We start from the raw sequence: 14,896 nt of genomic DNA, 5'->3' as shown, positions 1-14,896 counted from the left end.
TAGCAGTTTGACATAATTGTGAAGAACTGACTCTTGTCCACAGATTAGGACTTAAACATGCCATGAGTATGCATCCAGATCTTTCTCTCTGCCCTGCAGTCACTGAAGCAACCTCCTTCGCATATCCATTAACCTTTGTATACAATTGTGGAGATAAATTTTTCCTGGAGGAAAAGTTTCCTCAAATCACATGCAGGGAAGAATAAGAGAAAAATAATGATTTTATAGCTAGCTTATCTGAGTTGATAGAAATATTTAAATGTTTAACATATTTGCTTATGAATCTATGTTTATTTGTGCGACAGGTGGTAAGATAATGTCATATTTAACTTTGACTTCACTTTCTCATTGGCCAAAACCTCTCACACCCTTTTTAAACAAAAAGCTTGCAGTAAAATCCAACATATTGCATAACTAGTCAATGTTACATATTGCTAAGAAAACTTTATTTGGCCAACAGGAAACTCCAGAAATAAAAAGATTTTTTATTTCATTATCATAAAAGTACCTTGTTCCAGTAACCACAATAAGCAGGCTAAAATGGAAAGACTCAGCTTGGATTAAGGTGGGTGGTCAGAGTATCTTAAACTCAAAACAAGCATGTAGTGGTAGAAAAATAATTTAAGAATAAACTTAAGATTTTTGAAGTATATAATAAATCTCTTTCATCTTTGATAATACTTTGAAATGTGCATCAGAAAATCTAAGGTGCTTAGAACTTTGAAAGACAAGCTGCTGCCAATCAAGAACTGGCTAACAGCTAAATTGGAACCCAAGATTTCATTTTGGCAACTTGCCCAGGTTGGATGGACTTAGCAGAGGCTGTATCCTGCTCATGACCCAATTCTTGCTTATTAGGAATCAGGAAAGAGTCATGTTCTCTATTCTCTGGTGTCTATGGTAGACTTGCTTATTAGGAAAAAGACCAAGATACCATCTACCACAACTTGCACCATAAGGCACTTTGATTATCTGCTGTCAATTGCCAAACTTATACTTATTTCACAGCAATGCAGTTTGACTTTTCAGATTCAAGGTTTCAAAATTGAGTATTTGCTCTTAAAAATACAACTACCAGTAATTTTTCATCAGCAACACACATTTTAATTTGATTAACACTGCTTATGGTTATTATATGCAAATGTAAAAAAATAAATAGCATTTTTTAACCCATATTATCAGGCTTTGCATCTCACAAGAGCATTATAAATGATCGAAGAGAATGGAATTAACATTTACTGAGATTCTAATTCAAATTTTCCAATACATTTAAATAAAATGCATTTATTCTTACAGTGAGGATTGGGGGAGACAATGGAAGGTACCAATTCAAATGAAAGTTATTTTTACTGCCATCTGTTTAAAAATATAATAAACCTAAAAATGAGATTATTTTCTGCAAGGTTTAACACGGCAGACTTTCTACAACAAAATGTCAAGATATATGTTATAGTAATGTCATAGTATGTTTTGTGTTTCCTTTCCAATCATTTAAAAATAATCTCATTTCATTACTGAAAAAGAAGGGAATTAATTAATTCAAGGCTGTATATTTCTAATGATTAATGGTTAAATAAAATATATCCAAAAAATACTTAGTAAAGGAACAGTACCTAGCAGGGAAGTCTCCCTACATTGGCTGTCTTAAGAATTTTATCAGGGAATTTGAAGATGGCGGCGAATGGAGTGCATCACCCCGTGTACCGTGTCACTGCGTGGGTGAATGATGAGTTAGAACAGCCAAAAGCTATCTTGTTAGGAATTTCCAGCAAAATTGGGGTGCACTGAAACCTAGAGGAAGGATTTCCATCGCCCGAGGATTGGTTACTGGGGCTCAACCGCGAGTGAACTGTCTGCCCGGAGATTCAAGCTGTTTGTTTAGCAGCCTGCCCTGCTGCTAGAGACTGGGGCGCGCTGGGAAACGGCATGCTAGCAATGCAGAGAAATGGTGCTGCAGATTCTGTGGGCTTCTGTCGGATGTGCCCTCACTGTGCTCTGGGCTGAGTTCTGGGTTTGAGATGGGGGAAGGAAGCGGTCCAGTTCTTTCCTCCACACCAGTCAGCCCACCGAGGAAGCCAGCGGCCACCATCTTGAAAACGAAACCTGTCTCGCCAGCTCTCAGAGGAGGGGCTAGTGGAGGGAATCAAAATAATAAGGTGCCGGTTCCCAAAAGCCACACTCCACGTCCAGGAAACTGCAGGCACAGAGTGTAGCTTGAACTGCTGAGAGGTATCACACTGGGAAAGGCCTGGCTGGCAGGAGAAGCCAGGGGACTAGAAACCAGGAATAAACTTAAGCTAACATATTTTGAGAGACATCAGGGGGGGAGGAGGGAGCAGCCTCACACGGATTGTTTCCTACAGCCGGAGGGCAAAATCTTGGCCCGGAAGGCACAGCACCACCTACTGGAAGCAAAGAAAATAGAAGCCTAACAGTGTCCCTTTTTCTTTTTTTTTAAAATTTTTTAAATTTTTAAATTTTAATTTTTTTCTTTTCTATAATTATATTATTATTTTTAAATGTAATTTTTATTTTACTGCATTTTATTATTTTTTTTAATTATCATTTCTTTTTCTTTTCTATTCTTTTCTCTTTCTTTCCTCTCTCCCTCTCTCTTTCTTGGTTTGCTTCCTTACCTTTTCCCCATTTTTCCTCTTAAACATGACCACCCAGATTACGTACAACTTAGTGAATGCAAATAGATGAATACTACGAATTGGTCCATAGTCTGCCTAAGCCCTTAACTACCCCCAAGTACTCCTGTCTATTCTATTGTTAATATCCACAGGCATTTGAGCAACCCCCAAAAGAAGCTAACATATACTAACCTCTATACCATCAAATCGCCCAACCTCAACATAAAATCCTAAGTTCAAACCTCAATTCTATACATGCCATCAAATTCTGTAGGCCTTTAATGAAACTAATGACTTAAATCACAATTAAATCCAACATCTCTAAGCATTGTCTTCCAACACAAAGGAGAGATATTGGAACTATAAAAACCAAAACAAATTTAAAGAAGAAAACAGAAACACAGCAGTCAAACAGAGTTGGAAAGTAACGTGAGCACCATGAAAAAACAAAGGAAAAAAGGATTACAAACAATGCAGGACAACTTAAATTCACAGGAGAACCTAGAGGCATCAGAAAAATGGACAGAGAAAGAACTCAAGGCATACCTAACTCGGAACGGAATCTTAGAGAAGACATTAGACAGCAAGTCCAAACAATGAAAGTATACTTTGAAAACGAATTACATAGGCAAATTCAAATGGCAAAGAACGAGCTCTACCAGGAGATAGAGATTTAAAAAAAATCAAACAGTAATCCTAGAAATGCAGGAAATCATAAACCAAATTAAAAACTCAAACAAGAATATTACAAATAGACTAGATCAAATAGACGTCAGAACACCAGATAATGAAGACAAAGTTTATCAACTTGAAAAGAATATAGTCAACACAGAAAGGATGCTAAGAAATCACCAGCAATCTATCCAAGAGATATGGGATGTCATAAAAAAACCAAACATGAGAGTCTTCGGGATAGAAGAAGGTAAAGAGGTTCAAACCAAAGGAATGAACAATCTATTGAATGAAATAATCCTAGAAAACTTCCCAGATATGAAAGATGGAATGGATTGCCAAATCCTGGAAGCCTACAGGACACCAAACATACAAAACCGTAATAGACCAACTCCAAGACACATAATTATGAAGATATCCAACATACAGAACAAGGAGAGAAAGAAGCTACAGGAGAAAGAAGGCAGATTACATGCAGGAGTAAACCAATTACTGATTTTTCATCACAGATGTTGAAATCGAGAAGATCCTGGAACAACGTATTTCAAACGCTGAAAAATAATGGATTCCAACCAAGAATACTGTATCCAGCAAAATTAAGCTTCAGATTTGACAATGAAATTAAAATATTTCACGATAAACAAAAGTTAAAAGAATTTGCAGCCAGAAAACCAGCACTGCAAGGCATTTTGAGGAAACACTACAAGAAGAGGAATGAAAAACAGCACCCAAAACTAACAGTGGGAGGTAACTCAGTAAAGGGAAGAAAAAAATAACCAAAAAGGAAAAATGAGCCATATTAAAATAAATAAATAAATAGATAAGCATGACTGGAAGTACAAACAATATATCAATTGTAACTTAAACATTAATGGCTTAAATTCACCAATCAAGAGACAAAGGCTAGTAACCTGGATTAAAAAAACAAATCCAACAATATGCTGCCTTCAGGAGACTCATATGATAGGAAAAGACATACACAGGTTGAAAGTGAAAGGTTGGGAAAAATCATACCACTCACATGGTCCTCGGAAGCAAGCAGGAGTGGCCATACTCATATCGAATAAAATCAACTTCAAACCTAAGTTAATCAAAAGGGATAAAGAAGGACACTGTATACTGTTAAAAGGAACCATCCACCAACAAGACATAACAATTATCAATATGTATGCACCAAACAATGGTGTTGCAACGTTCATAAAACAAACTCTCCTCAAGTTCAAGAGTCAAATAGACCACAACACAATAAATATGGGTGACTTCAACACACCACTCTCTCCATTGGACAGATCCACCAGACAAAAGCTGAATAAAGAAACTATAGAACTCAATATCACAATCAATAACCTAGACTTAACCGACATATATAGAATATATCAACCATCATCAAGTGGATACATGTTCTTCTCAGCAGCACATGGATCCTTCTCAAAGATAGGCCATATATTATGCCATAGGGCAACTCTTAGTAAATATAAAGGTGTGAAGATAATACCATGCATTTTATCTGATCATAATGGAATGAAACTGGAAATCAATGATAAAAGAAGGAAGTAAAAATCCTGCATCACCTGGAAAATGAACAATATGTTACTGAATGATCAATGGGTTACAGAAGACATAAAGGAGGAAATCAAAAAATTCCTAGAGATAAATGAAAATACAGACACAACATATCGGAATCTATGGGACACAATGAAAGCAGTTTTAAGAGGGGAAATTCATTGCCTGGAGTTCATTCCTCAATAAAAGAAAAAACCAACAAATAAATGAACTCACACTTCATCTCAAAACCCTAGAAAAGGAAGAGCAAAACAACAGCAAATGTAGTCGAAGGCAAGAAATAATTAAAATCAGAGTGGAAATCAACAAAATTGAAACAAAAAAACCATTGAAAAAATTGATAAAACTAAAAGTTGGTTCTTCGAAAAAATAAATCAGATCGACAGACCCTTAGCCATGCTAACGAAGAGAAGAAGAGAGAGAACTCAAATTACTAACATACGGGATGAAAAAGGCAATATCACAACGGACACTACAGAAATACAGAAGATAATTAGAAATTATTTTGAAACCTATATTCCAACAAAATAGAAGATAGTGAAGATATCGATAAATTTCTTAAGTCATATGATTTTCCCAGATTGAGTCAGGAAGATACACACAATTTAAACAGACCAATAACAAAGGAGGAAATAGAAGAAGCCATCAAAAGACTACCAACCAAGAAAAGCCCTGGATGGGATGGATATACAGCGGAGTTTTACAAAACCTTCAAAGAAGAATTAATGCCAATACTTTTCAAGTTATTTCAAGAAATAGAAAAAGAAGGAGATCTTCCAAATTCATTCTACGAGGCCAACATCACCCTGATCCCAAAACTAGACAAAGACACTTCAAAGAAAGAAAACTACAGACCAATATCTCTAATGAACTTAGATGCAAAAATCTTCAATAAAATCCTGGCGAATCGAATACAAAAGCATATCAAAAAAATTGTGCACCATGATCAAGTGGGATTCATCCCTGGGATTCAAGGCTGGTTCAATATAAGGAAATCAATAAATGTTATTCACCATATCAATAGACTTAATGATAAGAACCACATGATCATCTCGATAGATGCAGAAAAAGCATTCGACAAAGTACAGCATCCCTTTATGTTCAAAACATTAGAAAAACTAGGGATAACAGGAACTTACCTCAACATTGTAAAAGCTATCTATGCTAAGCCTCAGGCTAGCATCATTCTGAATGGAGAAAAATTGAAGGCATTCCCTCTAAAATCTGGAACAAGACAGGGATGCCCTCTCTCACCACTTCTATTCAATTTAGTTCTGGAAATACTAGCCAGAGCAATTAGACAGACAAAAGAAATTAGAGGCATAAAAATAGGAAAAGAAGAACTTAAATTATCACTATTTGTGGATGATATGATACTATATCTAACAGACCCAAAAGGGTCTACAAAGAAACTACTAGAACTAATAAATGAATTCAGCAAAGTGGCAGGATATAAAATCAACACACATAAATCAAAGGCATTCTTGAATATCAGTGACAAATCTTCTGAAATGGAAATGAGGACAACCACCCCATTCACAATATCCTCAAAAAAATAAAATAAATAAAATACTTGGGAATCAACCTAACAAAAGAGGAGAAAGATTTATACAATGAAAACTACAGAACTCTAAAGAGAGAAGTAGAAGATCTTAGAAGATGGAAAAATATACCCTGTTCATGGATAGGCAGAACTAATATCATCAAAATGGCGATATTACCAAAAGTTCTCTATAGGTTTAATGCAATGCCAATCAAAATCCCAAGGGCGTTTCTTGTAGAAATAGATAAAGCAATTATGAAATTCATATGGAAAAACAAAAGACCCAGAATAGCAAAAGCAATTCTAAGCAGGAAGTGTGAGTCAGGAGGTATAGCGATACCAGATTTCGAACTATACTACAGAGCAATAGTAACAAAAACAGCATGGTACTGGTACCAAAACAGGCGGGTGGACCAATGGTACAGAATAGAGGACACAGAGACCAATCCACAAAATTACAACTTTCTTATATTTGATAAAGGGGCTAAAAGCATGCAATGGAGGAAGGATAGCATATTCAACAAATGGTGTTGGGAAAACTGGAAATCCATATGCAACAAAATGAAACTGAATCCCCTTCTCTCGCCATGCACAAAAGTTAACTCAAAATGGATCAAAGAGCTTGATATCAAATCAGAGACTATGCGTCTGATAGAAGAAAAAGTTGGTTCCGATCTACATATTGTGGGGTCGGGCTCCAAATTCCTTAATAGGACGCCCATAGCACAAGAGTTAATAACTAGAATCAACAAATGGGACTTACTCAAACTAAAAAGTTTTTTTTCTCATCAAGAGAAACAATAAGAGAGGTAAGGGGGAGCCTACATCCTGGGAACAAATTTTTACTCCTCACACTTCAGATAAAGCCCTAATATCCAGAGTATACAAAGAACTCAAAAAATTAGACAATAAGATAACAAATAACCCAATCAACAAATGGGCCAAGGACCTGAACAGACACTTCTCAGAGGAGGACATACAATCAATCAACAAGTACATGAAAAAATGCTCACCATCTCTAGCAGTCAGAGAAATGCAAATCAAAACCACCCTAAGATACCATCTCATTCCAGTAAGATTGGCAGCCATTATGAAGTCAAACAACTAGTGCTGGCGAGGATGTGGGGAAAAGGGTACTCTTGTACATTGCTGGTGGGTCTGCAAATTGGTGCTGCCAATTTGGAAAGCAGTATGGAGATTCCTGGGAAAGCTGGGAATGGAACCACCATTTGACCCTGCTATTGCCCTTCTCGGACTATTCCCTGAAGACCTTAAAAGAGCATACTACAGGGATACTGCCACATCGATGTTCATAGCAGCACAATTCACAATAGCTAGACTGTGGAACCAACCCAGATGTCCTTCAATAGATGAATGGATAAAAAAATGTGGCATTTATACACAATGGAGTATTACTCCACACTAAAAAAATGACAAAATCATGGCATTTGCAGGGAAATGGATGGCACTACAGCAGATTATGCTTAGTGAATCTAGCCAATCCCTAAAAAACAAATGCCAAGGGGCTGGGGATGTGGCTCAAGCGGTGGCGCGCTCACCTGGCATGCATGCGACCCGGGTTCGATCCTCAGCACCACATACCAACAAAGATGTTGTGTCCGCCGAGAACTAAAAAATAAATATTAAAAAAAAAAAATGCCAAATGTCTTCTTTGATATAATGAGAGCAACTAAGAACAGAGCAGGGAGGAGGAGCAGGAGGAAAAGATTAACATTAAACAGAGACATGAGGTGGGATGGAAAGGGAGAGAAAAGGGAAATTGCATGGAAATGGAAGGAGACCCTCATTGTTATACAAAATTACATATAAGAGGTTGTGAGGGGAATGGGAAAAAAACAAGGAGAGAAATGAATTACAGTAGATGGGGTAGAGAGAGAAGATGGGAGGGGAGGGGAGGGGGGATAGTAGAGGATAGGAAAGGTAGCAGAATGTAACAGTAACTAATATGGCATTATGTAAAAATGTGGATGTGTAACCGATGTGATTCTGCAATCTGTATTTGGGGTAAAAATGGGAGTTCACAACCCACTTTTATCTAATGTATGAAATATGATATGTCAAGAGCTTTGTAATGTTTTGAACAACCAATAAAAAAAGAATTTTATCAATATTGAAGGCAGGTATAACAAAATTATTATTAAATTTTGAATAATATAAAGGCATGGGCCTCTTACTGAAAATATTCAATATTTCCCCTTCTCCTGCTGAAATCAGCAGTGATTTAGGTTTTAAAATTGTTATACATTCTAAAATTACATTAATCAAAACCTTGTATTTAACACATTTCCTCTAGATATGAGTTTATAATTAAAGATTCATAAACTAGACATTAGGAAACATAAGTCCTAGTTTTGGCTCTGTCATTAATGACCTAATATATCTATGGAAGCTATTTATTTTGGATCCTTTTTTTCTGGTTATAAAATTTTCATTTTTTCTTTAAATTCTATGGTTCTAAGATCAAGTGGATGAGTTAATAACTAAAAAGAAAGAAGAAAGCCCTAAGAAAAGTGTTTTAGGCAAAAGGAAATAACTTGAGCATAGCCCCAAAGGGCAAGACCATGTATGAGGCACCCAGATATAAACTCTAAGACCAAAGCTAATGATATCAGGTATTGAGATTTTTATCAGAGTCTGTCTCTTATTCTGTATTCTGAAAAAAGGACAAATAAGCATTCCCAAGAATACGAATTTACATATTAAGTTACTTCTCTTTTGCTCAGGATAGATTATTTCAAGACATTTCTAGCATATAATTAATTTCTCTTAGTAAATGTTAACTATTGCTGCTTAACTTGAGTCAGATTCAGACTGGAACCACTAATGGTCATTTAGTTACATAAAAATCAGCTGGAAGCTTTTTCATCACTTTCTCATAGTCTTGCATCGAGACAGCATATAAATACATGTTGAATGGGCTGGGGTTGTGGCTCAAGTGGTAGCACGCTCGCCTGGCATGCATGCGGCCCGGGTTGGATCCTCAGCACCACATACAAACAAAGATGTTGTGTCTGCCGAAAACTAAAAAGTAAATATTAAAATTCTCTCTCTCTCTCCCTCTCTCACACCTCTCTCTTTAAATAAATAAATAAATAAATAAATACATGTTGAATAAATGGGAATTTGAAAAATTTAAAAGACTGGCATGGCTTGTTATGGTACTAAGGTTGACAATGAATATTAACTGAATCATAGAATTAATTATAAAACAAATAAAATTTTAAGATGCATTTGTCTCTGGATTCCATATGTAATAGATACCAAATATACACTGCTTGAAAGCCACATTTAACCCAGATAAGTCACTTATTTCTTTAAGATAAAGCAATTCTCACGTTCATTGTTATTTTGGGGGGGGGGCATATGGACATTAAATTAACTTCTTTAAATGGATGCGATTTTACTTATAGACAATTGGCTTGGCAATGGTAAGTGATGTTTTACTCCTGTATTTTCTTTATTCCTGGAAACTTGAACTTTTGTCTTTGTTTTTTCATTATTACTGTTAACTCCATGGTAAAAGTATTGGGAATTTTAACAGATAGGCTTTTTCATAAATGTAAACTCCCAACTATTTTTTAATAAGTATACTATGGAAATCCCCCTCCAAATCTCCAGCAAAGAAAACAAAACAAAATATTTTTAATGGGTTCTGCAATTACGAGCATATCAGTAGGCAGAAAGGTTCGTCTCAGATGAAGGAAATTTCTTAATAAACTTTAGTTCTAAGAACTTTCTCTAGCATACACTGCTGCAAATGCTAAATTGATGATCATTCTGGCACTTTTGTTAAAAAAATGCAGATTATAAACTGCTTTCAGATAACTTTTTAGCATCACTACCCCTGCAAAAAGAGAAAAGACCTAACTGAGTGAAGAAATTGGTTCCTTAAGTTTTGGGTAGCATTATAAACATCATGAATCTCAAAATGAAGAAACTCTGAAACTTTCAGAAAATACTTCAACAATACAGGGAATATTAGTAAATCTTTAGAACATAATACTGTATAAGAGTACATTTTCCCAAACAATTGTACACAATTCTTGGGCTGAAAATTGTTTCTGATCATTTTCTTCCTAAGCCAGAAAAATGACAAAACATTGTCACTTTCAGATAAGAATATTAAAATGCCAGATATTCAAAAGTATACCTGGTGGTATATGTGTATATATATAAAATGAAATTGCAGCATTTTCTGGTAAATGGATGGAACTGGAGACTATTATGCTGAGTGAAACAAACCAATCCCCCAAAACCAAAGGCTGAATGTTCTCTCTGATATGTGGATGCTAACACACAATAAGGGGAGAGGGGGAAAAGAAGAAGTACTTTGGATTTAGATAAAGAGGAATGAAGGGAATGGAAGGGGGATAAGAATAGGAAAGACAGAATTAATTGGACATAACTTTCTTATATGAATATACAACAAGTGTAACTCCACATCACGTACAACCACAAAAATGTGAAGTTTTACTATATGTATGTATAATATGTCAAAACATATTCTACTGACATGTATAACTAAAAAGAACAAATAAAAAATTAATATCCACCAAAAGTATACCAATAAGACTTTAATATGAGCCTGCGATAAATTTGGCAATCTTGCTAGAGTTTGTGAAAATCACATAAAGACAGAAATAGATATTTTATAACAACAATTTCCCTGTCTTTGGAAAGCAGATCACAATTTGGAAAAATCTCAGCTCCAGTCATACAAATTCCAAACTGACACATTTTTGGGTTGCTTATTTAAATGACTATCATGAAGACCTTAGATATTCTTTGACAATCCAGAGAGGAATTCTGTCCTGATAATTTTCTCTTACGTTCATTTGATATAAAGCTTACCAACTGACAATTAAAACCCTGTCTAGTTTAATGACAATGTCATATTTTCCAACCCAGTGATTGTAATAATCAACAGCATCAAATACTCCAAATACTGGTAATAGTTATTTATTACCATTATAACTATTATATGGATAATAGTTATTTATTACCAGAGACTGGAGATAATTCCCCAAACTACATTAAAGGTGACCTGACTCAGCAGCTTGGGAGGCTGAGGAAGAGGGATTGTGAGTTCAAAGCCAGCCTCAGCAAAAGTGAGGCACTGAGCAACTCAGTGAGACCCTATCTCTAAATAAAATACAAAATGAGGCTGGGGATGTGGCTTAATGGGTGAGTGCCTTTGAGCTCAATCCCTCATAACTCCCCCCCCCCCCCAAAAAAAAGGTGACCTGGGTTAATGTCTGGGAAACCTTATAAAGTGTGATTATAACTTAGCAAGCTGAAATCTCATCAATTAGACAATAATTTGCCTAGCCTAAGACTCTAAACAGGTGGAGATGGTAAGAATAAAATATAACAAAAAGAAAAGAGATGAAATAACAGTGAGTATTATACTCTCTAGGAGAAAGTCACTAAATATGGGCATCTCAAGGGAAGGCTGTTCAGCAGGCTTCTGCTTGGGGCAGATTGTTACTGGCCACACCACAGCCTAGATAATGCCTCTGTCTCAAATCCTCCTCCCTTTGCTTTGATTTCATGCTCTCCAGTTACCTAGTTTCTAGGATTCAATTTCATGCCTGCCCTGACACAAAACAGAGGCATTGTGAAGGTACACATAAATCTCTCTGTCATTTGAGGGGACTATCTTCTGTTCATAAATTAGTAAACTGGTATCGTAGTTTGTACATAGGGCTTTGGAAAGTTTTGTTAGCTGAGCCAATTCCTTTAATTTATTAGTGTCCTGATAAAATTAAAATTCAAGCCTTGCAACTGGGCTCAGACTGCCCTTGGGGTCTTAGCTTAGCGTCCTGGGTAGTCTTGGTCTCTCCAAGTTATTTTCACCTCCATTCTCAAACATAATCAAGCTTACCTACTGTCTTGCGGCTATCAGTAGCAATCACACAAGATTCTGCAAAGAATTATTATTTCTACCCTATAAACAAATAGTTATTAAGCCAATGTTTTCCAAATGTGGTCTAAAACTCCAAAGATTAACATCTTCTAACATTTTGTTTTTAAAATAAAATAAATATACCTAATTCATTTCCCTCACTCTAGGGCATGGAAATGTTGAGGAAATAATATTAAAAAGGAAAAATAGGGAAAGTCAAAGAATAAATTGCATTTTAATGTATAAACCACCCTAAGAAATGTGTATGAATTTCACCATGCTCTACCTACTTCCATAATTCTTAAAGGGGTAGCCTAAGGAACTATTTTCAAGATTCACAACCTAGGTAAAAATTGTTGCCACTGTGACTCACTATTAATTATGGTAGTGTGTCACACTCTTCAAGTTTGTCAGGGGGTGGGGGGAAGGCCAAGAACTACTATTTTATTTATATGCCCAGGTGAAACTAGAAGGAAATTTTTTTTCTTTTTTCTTTTCTTTTTGTTTTTTTAAACTCTCTCAGCCCTTAAGGCATTTGTTATTTACTAACTACATAGCAGAGGGACAATGCTATACACAATGAGCAGACCCATCCTTCTGAACCACATATAATCAAATCCAAAAACCAAACACATCATTCCAAACAATTTACCATTTTGTTCTTTCTGCAACTTTCTTCTGGGCTAGGAAAGGGAAAGCTTTCCCCTTTTGTTATTTCTCAAGCTTAGTATTTTTCTGGACTAAGAAAAGAAACAAATTTGACTGATTAAATCTGTCATAATGTTTCCATCACTGGGCCAATCCTGTTAATCATTTATTCCTCTCACTTTCAAGAAAACAGATGTTGTTTTTCTGATCCTACAATAAAAAGGGAATTTGTTTTGTGTGCCCAGGTGTGTGCACATACACAAGAAGTAAATATAGAAAGCTGAACTTATTTTCGCTTTCTTCTTACATATTCTAAAAACAAAAAATAAATAAAAATACTCTCTCTGGTTTGTAGAACTCAAAGATATTATTTTTCTTTTTGGTTTAACATCAATAAAAATAAAATAACATTTAATAAAATCAACCTCATCTCTATCATCTTTTAAAGCTAGCACAACTCAAACACACAAGTAACCCAGATAAAAACTGGCCTGCATGTGAGATGTTCCTTAAATAATCACAATATATCCCTAAGAATTCTGAAGTGATTCTTTCCAAACAATCTCTTGATATATATGTATTTCATGTTTTAGCTCAGAGTAACTCAAGGAAAATAATCATTAAATGTATACTTTCTTGAAAAAAAAACCTCAGATATAACCCATTAATGTTATTAACATGGATATTTTATGTAAGCTCAGAGGGGATTAAATTATAAAGATGAGATATTAAACAGCCACCCGGAAAGAAAGACTAGAAACAGATTTTCTGAGCTTCTATTTGCTCATTCATTGCACTCAATCTACCAGGTTTTATTTGGAAATATTGTGTGCTTTGATATATTCACTAAAATATGAGTTCTAGAGGGAAGAATTTTTTATCTATTTTGTTTAGTGCTGTATTCCTTGTACTTGGAACTAAGTGGCAAAGGGTAGCTACCATAAATATTTGTTGAATAAATATCCCTATGTCCTAGATAGATGGGCTTATATAACAGGATTCTTAAGGGTTTTTTTGTGTTGTTGTTTTCTTTTCTTTTTTTTAAATCATGGGCCAAAGTGGTTTTCATTGAAGAAGTCAAAAACTGAGTAAGAGGTTTGGCAAAAATGTAGATGGGAATAAAGGAGGAAGAAGGGCAGGAAGGAAGGATAAGGGAGAGGGGAGAAAGAGAAAGTATAAGAAGTTTTTGTGTGTGTGTGTGTGTGTGTGTGTGTTAAAAAGTTTTTTTAGACATATGGGCCTTTATTTTTTTTTCATTTATTTATATGGGGTGCTGAGAATTGAACCCAGTGCCCATACATGCTAGGCAAGCGTTCTACCACTGAGCCACACCCCAGCTCCAAGAAGTGTTTATATATTCCTTTATACAAAATCTGAATTATGACCAGTTATCACAATGTAACAAGGCACATCATGTAAAAAGTATATAGTATTAGCAAAATATAAATTTACTATACATATGCACTCTTACTTCCTACGTCTTCATCCTTAACTGTTCTCCATAAACTATCTTCCTCTTACAGCCCCTTTCTGGCTGCCAATCTATTCTTAAAAGGGTTTCTTTTTCAATATGAGTTAAGACAACATTACTCAACAATCCTCCTCATCTTCTGTATCTCTGGACTCATTATCTATCCTCCAGATAAGGAGAGGAAGAGAAAAATTATACTTAGTACTAAGGTGTACATAGGATTATAGGCTTGCTTCTCTTGCAACCTCTTCCTTGAATCTCTTTCTTAAAATTATATCAGGAAAGTTCTCCAAATTCTCATTCTGTCCCTCCAAGAATAGAACTATCATCTCACCAACCTCTGTTTTTCATTTCTTGCCCATATAAATCTTGTGAATCCTGTTTAGAACGGTAAATAACTATCTGCTTATTTAGGGTTCCTTAAACTTAAATAGGTT

Source organism: Urocitellus parryii, chromosome 6, assembly GCF_045843805.1.
Source record: "Urocitellus parryii isolate mUroPar1 chromosome 6, mUroPar1.hap1, whole genome shotgun sequence".
NCBI lineage: Eukaryota > Metazoa > Chordata > Mammalia > Rodentia > Sciuridae > Urocitellus > Urocitellus parryii.
The sequence above is the reverse complement of the archived record's forward strand: the minus strand, read 5'-3'. Positions refer to the sequence as shown.